Below are 9,796 nucleotides of genomic sequence, written 5' to 3'. Positions count from 1 at the left end.
CTCGCCCAATGGCGGCATCGCACGCGCGCTATTGGCCGACGTCAGGAAAAAACTCGGCGAAAAACAATGGCACTCACTTACGAACACTTGAGTTTGCTCATTGTTTGACAACCATCCTTCCCTGAACCCTTCGTTGGTTGTCTTGGCAACGGCAACGCGGTGTGGTGAGGCTCTAGCTTGCCTGGTTCTGTAGTTGTAATACGTGTAGTTACATTTAGTGCGACGTTCGCGCGAAGCTCGGTAGGTGGCGGTGTCCCGCATCGATCATTAATCACGAAGCTAAGTTCATGTAAGCTCCGATCAAAGTCTTTACACTAAGTTTCTAGGGTAAATTTTTCTCGAGTTCCTTCTGTGAAAGCTTTGGTTTAGTACGAATAAAATACAAACGAATACCATCACTAACTAGCTAGTCCTAAGCTATCGACGCCTTTAAATACCTACATTAATTTTCATGTTTAAAATACGCTGAAATGATTACATCATTCTTCAGTTTAGTGAAGAATAACGCATCTTATTTAAAAAAAAATCTGCGTGTACCTAGTCAGAGGCGAGTCAAAGATAACAATTTAGATTTACTATTATGAATTCAAGCAATTCCATTTATAAGCTCATTGAAGTTCATAATAGCTTTTTGAATTTTATCTATAATTTTATCTTGATGTGTTCCAAAGCTACCTAAAAAAATGCTGTAATTCAGTTTTTTTGGCAGTTTAGCGTAGGTAGGATTTAGGTTTTTTTCCGTCGTTCGCCATTTTAAAATCAAAATAGATATCCTAATGATATATAATTATATGGTCTACTGATGTTTCGGTGAAAATTACTTGACAAACTCTGTTCCCAAACTATTTATCCCATATTTTTACTTGGGCGAAATTTCATTTCGCAAATTTACATAATCCAACCTAACCTAACCCAACCAGTACGTCATTTTCATGAAATGGTTGCGAAGTAAGGTTATGCCAACGATTGGTTTGTCAAATGAAACTTTGGCGAAAATTTGGTTGCCAAGTGAAATTTGGCGAAATAAATTTCGCTAAAAAGGAAGTACACCAATCATATACTCGTCATAATATGTACTACGTATACGTACTCTGCGTTCGGAATTCGGATAAGTGAAGAGCCTTAAAGAACTAACACAAGAAAGTCGACTAAAAGACTAGAATTGACATTAATGCCGACTTTACTTGGCAGTCTGTCATACGTGTCATATATCTGCCATAAGCGGCCAAGTTCGCAAAAACTGCGAGTATGACGCATGGAGCACCAGCGCGCTTGTGCAGTAAAAAAAGTATATCCATCGTTTATTAAATATACCTAGCCAAGTTTTATTTAGTCGATGGAAGGAAGAGAAAAGTACCTAATGTTTTGTGAAATGTTTATTTGAAGTTGAATTTTGGATGTTAAAAGAATTGGCAAAATTGGACAGGTCTGAGCCAACTTTTGTAAGACGACCAACCACAGGTAAGTACGGTGACATTTTGAACTGCAGAATGAGACGGTAAAATAACGGTAGGTAAGCAAATGTAAGTAGCTGTGTAATTTATTTGTGTGTTTATCGCAGATATTTGTCCCTGAGTTATGGATGTTTTCATAATTTTATGTAAGTATTTATACTTATATTATATTATATATCGTTAGAGTTTTGAATGATTCACGGTTAGTTTCACTAGACGTATATTGACCGGGATATAGACCGTGATTAACTTTTGTATTATTTGTGAGCTCCCGATATTTCGACGCAGTTACATGCATCATGTTCACAAATAATACAAAAGGTAATCACGGTCTATATCCCGGTCAATATAAGTTTATATATCGTTGTCTGAGTACCCATAACACAAGCCTTCTTGAGCTTACTGTAGGGCTTAGTTAATTTGCGTAAAAATGCCCAATATTTATTAATTATTGTATATTTTATTGATTTACTTAAGTAAAACCTAATGATATTATACGTAAGCACAGCCAGCGGCCTCAGACTTGGCGTAGGCACTTCACTAGCTGTTCCCGCAGTCTTCTTTTATTTTCAGTAACTTATTCGCTGCCATTATTGTTTTTGTTCACTATATTGTTTGCGATATTGGTGTTATGAACTGACATCTTATAAGAAGTGACGTGTTTTTGATTTGACAATACGTCTGCCACAAATTTAATAAGCAATCTTGAGACCTTTCTCTAGGGACTTCAGCGATTCGAATCCTGAGTTAGACTCGCTCGATAGAAAAAAAAATTAACATAGGTCTAAAATGCACTTCAAAAAATTATAATAAATTTTGCACAAAACATATGAAAATTATTAAAAAAAATTAAATTAAAAAAACATGATATCTGCGCGGGCTCCCGGCCTAGGCGCGCACTTTTATATCGCTCACGCTTACGCTCAGTGAAAGTGAGAGAAGAACACGAACTTACTGCACTATTTTTTTTCTCAACCATTTTTAAATTCTAGTGGTCAGGACGTTAGCCGCGTAAGACGCGGGTTCGATTCCCGCCTCGGCCACCGGTGGACTTGGTCACTTTTTAGGGCTCCGTACCTCAAAAGGAAAAAACGGAACCCTTATAGGATCACTCGTGCGTCTGTCTGTCTGTCTGTATGTCCGTCTGTCACAGCCTATTTTCTCCGAAACTACTGGACGAATGTAAGTTGATCCGTTGATGAGTGATGACCCAAAGACGGACATGTAACGTAAACAAGTGAATTTTAAACATCGGGTCCACTTTTGGTAAATGGGGGGTAAATGACAAAATAAAAAAATAAAGTTTTCTAACTATATCGTGTTACATATCAAATGAAAGAGCTCATTGTGAGAATCTCATATATATATTTTTTATAATTTTAAGATAAACAGTTTAGAAGTTATTCATGAAAATAGGGAAAAAATGACCGTTCCCCCCTTTATCTCCGAAACTACTGGGTCTAAAATTTTGAAAAATATACACAAAATAGTTCTTTAGTTTTTAGTTCGTTTGTAGATCACAGGAAAACCTATTAGAAATGTGCAGTCAAGCGTGAGTCGGACTTAATTACTTAGTTTTTGATCCGACCCCTACGGGTTTTTTAAAGATGTTTCACATAAAAAATACATTGTTTAAATTGTGTAATGTATGGAACGCTTGGAACGCGAGTCTGACTCGCACTTGGCCGGTTTTCTTTAGTGTATGTTATCTATTTCAGTTTCTATTTCGACATGCTATTTAAATCTTAGTATGAGAAAGCTTTCGGAATTTACTGCATGTATTACTAGGTATTCATTTGAACTAACATCAAGAATATCAAGATCGGTGTACTTAACTTACGTCAATTAACAAATGTGGACGATGGAACAATTGCTTTATACCTGGAAACAAAGGTTTTCTATTGATCTTTCACAGTAAACACTGCAGGCAGCAAATACAGAGATAAATAGTTCATAGACAAGTGTGAGAAAATAACAAAGTTGTTTATCTATTCCCGAGGCGCCCGTGCCGCTCGGTAAACAGCAGTTGCGCCTGCGTCGCCGTCGGCTGGGTACCAGGTTTCGCGCTTGCTCGGGAACGCGGCGGCCACATAACCACATTGTTGACGATGAATTCGTCCACAATCCATACTAATATTATAAACGCCAAAGCCTGTCTGTCTGTCTGTCTGTCTGTCTGTGTGTTCCCTCTTCACGCTTAAACCGCTGAATCGATTTAGATGAAATTTGACATAGAGATACGTTGAATCCCTGAGGACATATGATAGTTTTTATCCCGAAAATCATCCCTTAAGAAAGTAAAAAGCGGGGTAAAATTGAGATAATTAATGAAGTGCCTGCTAATTTGTGTGCATAATATGCTCAAATTGAATTGCTATGAGAATTATTCCAGGCGCTATACTTACTTTAGCTGCTGTTACTAAGTCCACGCAGACGAAGTCGCGGGCAAAAGCTAGTAGGGTCTAATGTGGTTTAGAACTATGTACAGTCTAGTTCATAAACATTTTAACAAATCAACGTTTCAAAAATATATTAAGACGCATCTAAGACACATATCATAAGGTCGTGTAAATATATTTTTGGGACGTTGGCTTGTAAAAATGTTTGTGAACTCGACCGTATTATAATCGAGAATTTTAATTGTTAACCCATTTAGGGTTTAATGTTGAATTTCGTAGGGAAAGATGAATGATGAATTTATAGGAAAATATTGGTCTTTGAATCTAAAATAGCTTGAACTCTTAAATCTAGGACGTAGGTATGTTTTGAAAATGGAAGTAAAAATTAAAATTGAACCCAAAATATGTTATGTTTATGTCTTACTCCAAAAGTGCAATGTGCAAAATTGCAGTAAATTTCTGTAACTATCATGAGAAAATTCTTATGCAGCAAGTTTCGACTTAGAAAGTTCCCATTCAGAATTAGGGATTATTACTCAATGTCAATGTCGTTTTTCTTACCTACCTTTTTATTTTATAAATATTGTTTTTATGGTCTGTTTGTATCGCATCTCAATTCGTACATTGTATGTACTTACAACATATGTAACATGCATATTATGACTGTTTGTGTTCTAAATAAATTAAAATTTAAAAAAATATTTATCAGGACGGTTTTTACTCACTATTACGCACTGCACGACGTACAACCGCCGCGGACACTCGTGCCTGAGGAAGGATTCCCAAAGAATCCGAAACATGTCGCCAAAAGCGACTAAAAATAATAGTCAGTAAAAACCGTACTGATAAATATTTTGAAATATGTCTCACGATAGTTTGTGCGATAATTAAAAAAAATGTTCTTAACCGTTGACGACTGTTTCAAAGATTCAAAGATTCAAAGATTTATTTGTTCAACATAGGTAAGTTACAAGATGTTAAATACATATTTCAGTATCACTATGTCGTGCCTATTGGCATACAAATTCAATAAAAATACACGCTAATCATTTAATCGCGTTTCATTTAATATTTACGTCACTCATTTGCGTCTATTTCAAATGTCCTACAAATTGAAACTAACTGTAAGAAGGTTTGGCAACAAACGTGCAGAAAAATATATCGAAAACATTTCATGGCAACATTGCAATTTTGAAAATTCTCTGGCATATTGCTAGCATTCAAAACATTTCAAATCAGAATCTACTAGCCTACACAACAATATCTGAGGTGACAAACTCCTCTTGAAATAACAACGGCATGCATTAATTTTGCGATGAAATTAAACAATAATCTGCCCTGCCCTTTACTTATAGTATTTCATATCTACTCTGAAAAGCAATAAAAAACCGGACAAGTACGAGTCAGACTCGCCCACCGAGGGTTCCGTACTTTTTAGTATTTGTTTTTATAGCGGCAACAGAAATACATCATCTGTGAAAATTTCAGCTTTTGGCAGACATTTGGACAGACGGACAGAGGAGTCTTAGTAATTAGGGTCCCGTTTTTACCCTTTGGGTACGGAACCCTAAAAAAGAGTGGTTTTGCGTGTAATAATGTTTATGAAAACTGACCCATTATTATGTTTTTGAGTGTATGTTGGTACGCCTAATTTCATTGGCAACCTTGTGATTGAACTGCCACAATCGCCTCCTCCGTGTAACGCTGCGCACGCGATGGCATATCGGCGCTTTCACCGATACACCATATTACATTTGCATAAACGAGCATATTACTGAGAAACAGAAGTAATACGATGACTGTTCGCGGTAGCGTGGTACGGCGGTGAGACACTATCTTATATGAGATGGACATTTTTTTTTTGTTTTTTTTTTTCTCAACCCCTCATAGTGGCCGGAATAAATACGGAATCCCAATTTGTGACAAAAGAAGTATGTAATGATCCGTTGAGTTATGAAAATACCATACATTTTCGTAAGTTCGAGGAAGATAGGACATACGATGAAATAGTGCTTAAGTATACCTAATTGTACAAAATAGGGAATTTATCTTTCATTTTGGTGTTTTTTTTTGTTTTCACTATATGGCATCAGTGATTGCCTAATTTTACTTTTTAGGGTTCCGTACCTAAAGGGTAAAAACGGGACCCTATTACTAAGACTCCGCTGTCCGTCTGTCCGTCCGTCTGTCCGTCTGTCCGTCTGTCTGTCTGTCACCAGGCTGTATCTCATGAACCGTGATAGCTAGACAGTTGAAATTTTCACAGATGATGTATTTCTGTTGCCGCTATAACAACAAATACTAAAAACAGAATAATATAAATATTTAAATGGTGCTCCCATACAACAAACGTGATTTTTTTGCTGTTTTTTTCCGTAATGGTACGGAACCCTTCGTGCGCGAGTCCGACTCACACTTGGCCGGTTTTTTAACTAAGTAACTAACGCTACAAAAGTCCTTTAAAACTCCCGCGCGCTTCCCCACCATCCTTATAGTCCAGGAGCCGGTATAGCGTAGGAGCTATACTTATAATAAGTAAGTCATTGTTCGCGACGTGCGGGAGCTCGCATGAGTGACATAAATATTGTATAGACGAGCGCGGAATGCCTGATGAGCTGCGTTTTTGTCGACCGGCTACGTAAGGTAGTGGTGCTCAAACTTGCAGGGTCGCATTATTATTATTACCGTTAAATCCAACTATTGTCCAAAATCTCCCAACTACTAGTACAAAACTAACATGAATATCTAGGTTCAAATGTGACTATTACTTGAATTACTTAGTTCTGAAGCAAGATCCGAAAGCACCTAGAAAATACTTAAAAAACAATGGTATTGGTAACAAGTACTAAATTAAGCGATAAACTTGTGGTCAATTATTGTAGTAGATATTGTATCTACTACAGTAGGGTGCTTTTAGGGGACTTGGTGCATCCCAACTAATGAAAACCTAAGCACTATGAGATGTTAGGACAGAAAAACAAAAGAAAAAAAAAACTTATTTGGCATTATTTTGCCATATCTCCCCGTAAAGATTAGCAATTTTAATAACAAAACTTCCTTGAGACACTGACATTTTAAATATACGGGGTGGAACATTTCTAGAGACAGCTGAAAGGATAGTGTTATCTAAGTGATCTACAATAGAGTCATTATAATCGTAAAGCTGCATTAATAAGTAAAACAAAAATCGTTAAAATGAAATATTTTTATATCAGTGACAACCCTACAAAGTTATTTAAATTTTAAATTGACAAATTAATGTCATGTCATTCATCGTATCTACTTGCTAGGAGGGTTGAAACATACCTACAGATTTTTGCACTAATGTTTAACAAACTGTATCTCAAAAACGGTAAGAAATATTAACGTGATTAATAAGTGAAATAGTACATTTCGATGCTAGTGCAGAAAGTATGTCATTACCTCATGAGTACCGAGATATCTCTATAAGACTCGGGACAAGTGAAGAATGACATTTCCGCACGTGTATCGAACGACGTTTTTTAATACAGTTGCGAAAAAATAAGAAAAACAACAAGTAAGGAATTCGAAATTTTTATATTATTCATTCTGTGACATCATTGACATTGACATTATGAAGAGGTGTTTTTTTAGCTGGGTGTTATTATTATTGAACCCACTTCAATGATTTTTTTTAAATGCATGTTCTATAAGACAGAAGCAATTGTAAATATAAAACACTGTACTAGTATTACCCAAATATCGTTAATTACGATTATTTGTGTATTGTACATTTATAAAAACAATATTGAATGTTGCCTTTGGAAACTTAAAGCAGAAAGAAAAAACGCCTCTTCTTTGACAGGCGTTCCGTTCCATTCAGACAACTTATTAAGAACGGTTTTTCAATATTCAATATATAAAAAATAGACGTGTTATAATGATGAAGAGGTAAGTAATAAAATATGAAATATGTATATTTTTCGTATTTGTTGAGTTTCAAATTTGATATTTTTTGTTTAAGGTAGCTATTTTTTTTCTTAATACTTTAAAAATGTAGGTACTTGTGAAAACGCTCTAAACCCTTCCAAGCTACCTATCCCTTGCCAACGCGCACAAAGCCGTATCGCCGTCTCGTTTTACGGCACTTATATGAGACGCCATCTTGGCGAAGTCAGTTCCCGAATTGATGCTTGACTAACAGCATCGTCTCTAATTTGAATAAATCAAAATGTGTGAAAACTAGCAAAAACTGTTGAACTGGAGTGAATGTGATACACGTGATTGACGCTGAAGTCTTGGTGAAAGTTTTATGAAGTGCTGGCCAGCCGAAGAGACACACAACGAGCTCCAAAGGTATGTGCGCAGGCATTTCTTCTAACACCCTTAATTCTAAGCGTCAAACAAGTACTTCTCGTTAATTTTAGATACAGTCCACTTAATATTTCAATTCCCTTCTGGTGTCTTGAGGGCTCCCATACATATCTCCCCGCATCTTTTTTTTCCGCTTAAATATTGGTATAAAGGCACTACCATATTTTTTGATCCATTCGAGCCGGATCTATATCCATTTGTCATAAATATACCGCTAACTATATGGTCATTGTGTTTACGTAACTGAAATATACTGTCATTTATCCTATTATATCTCCCGCATCGGCAGTTATTTCGTTTTGTTTCCGCTCCGCGTTGCTAAACACGACAGATCGTAGGTTATTTCCTAATTTATTTTAATTTTATGACAAACATACTTATACACGTGTTCCACTTTTTCTTTGTTCACATTCCATAATTGTTAGCCATCTTGGAAATAGTCTAACTAATTATTTCAATTCATTCGTGATAGTTCGGATTTGTTCGGCTAGTTCATTTATTCCGCTCGTTTCGCACCTATACGATTGCACGTTCCACGGCACAGTTAACGTCACACCGCTCGCTCAAATATTTCGGGTAGAAAGATATTCCGTTCGCTATATAACGTCGTTGACTCGCGGCTTGTATTCGTTAGGTATACCTATTTTTAAAGGGAACTCATTTATTTAAACCGCATATATTATATTCCATTCACATAAATACGTTTAGTCAAATTCCTATACTAAATAGTACACTACACCTGCATACAAATAACTCGTAGGTACACTATTTATTTAAGACGTTTTAATTTAGTTTTATTGCAAAACTTATTCATACCCAATAAGAATGACAAAACAAACAAGGAATGGAAAAGGCAGCGAGGACGCTCATAGCGATACAAACAAAAATCAGCTTGCCCTCTATACAGTTCGGCGCGATGTTATATACAAGCGCGTAGAAAACATCTTGGAACTTGCTTATAAGGCGGAAACCGATGCTACTCAATATAGGCCATTTCACACGAGTGCATTAAATTTAGATAAATTGCGTGAAGATTACGAAGCCGTTTTGGAGTCATATAATTTATTGCAATTACAATTGCATCCTGACTCAGAAATAGATTACGAGTCATGGACGGCCTTTGAGGAAATGTATTGTTATATCAAGCAAGTTCTGATAGATAACGAATCCAAGGTTCCCTCTGAACCGACAAATTCGTCGAAACCAAAATGCCGCCTGCCTAAATTGGAGTTAGTTTCTTTTGACGGAGATGTCAAAAACTGGCCTTTGTTTTACCAACAGTTTAAAAGTATTATTCACGAAAACGCATCGCTGACTGACAGCGAAAAGGTGTACTATTTAGTTGGCAAATTGACTGGCAATGCAGCAAATGTTTGCTCCGGCTTGCCCACAACCGCGGAAAATTATCCAATAATTTGGAACGCATTAATACAAAAATACGATGATCCACGTTCGTTAGCATCAGCGTATTTTAATCAGCTGCTAACATTTAAACAATTAAACGCAACCAACGCCGCCGGCTTGGATTTATTTATAAATAAATTTAACTCGTCTGTAGAAGCCCTTAAGCAGTTGCACCTGAATGACTTAACCGACTTCATGCTTTTA

The sequence above is a fragment of the Cydia strobilella genome, chromosome 7, assembly GCF_947568885.1.
Source record: "Cydia strobilella chromosome 7, ilCydStro3.1, whole genome shotgun sequence".
Classification (NCBI taxonomy): domain Eukaryota; kingdom Metazoa; phylum Arthropoda; class Insecta; order Lepidoptera; family Tortricidae; genus Cydia; species Cydia strobilella.
This window is presented reverse-complemented; position numbering follows the sequence as displayed.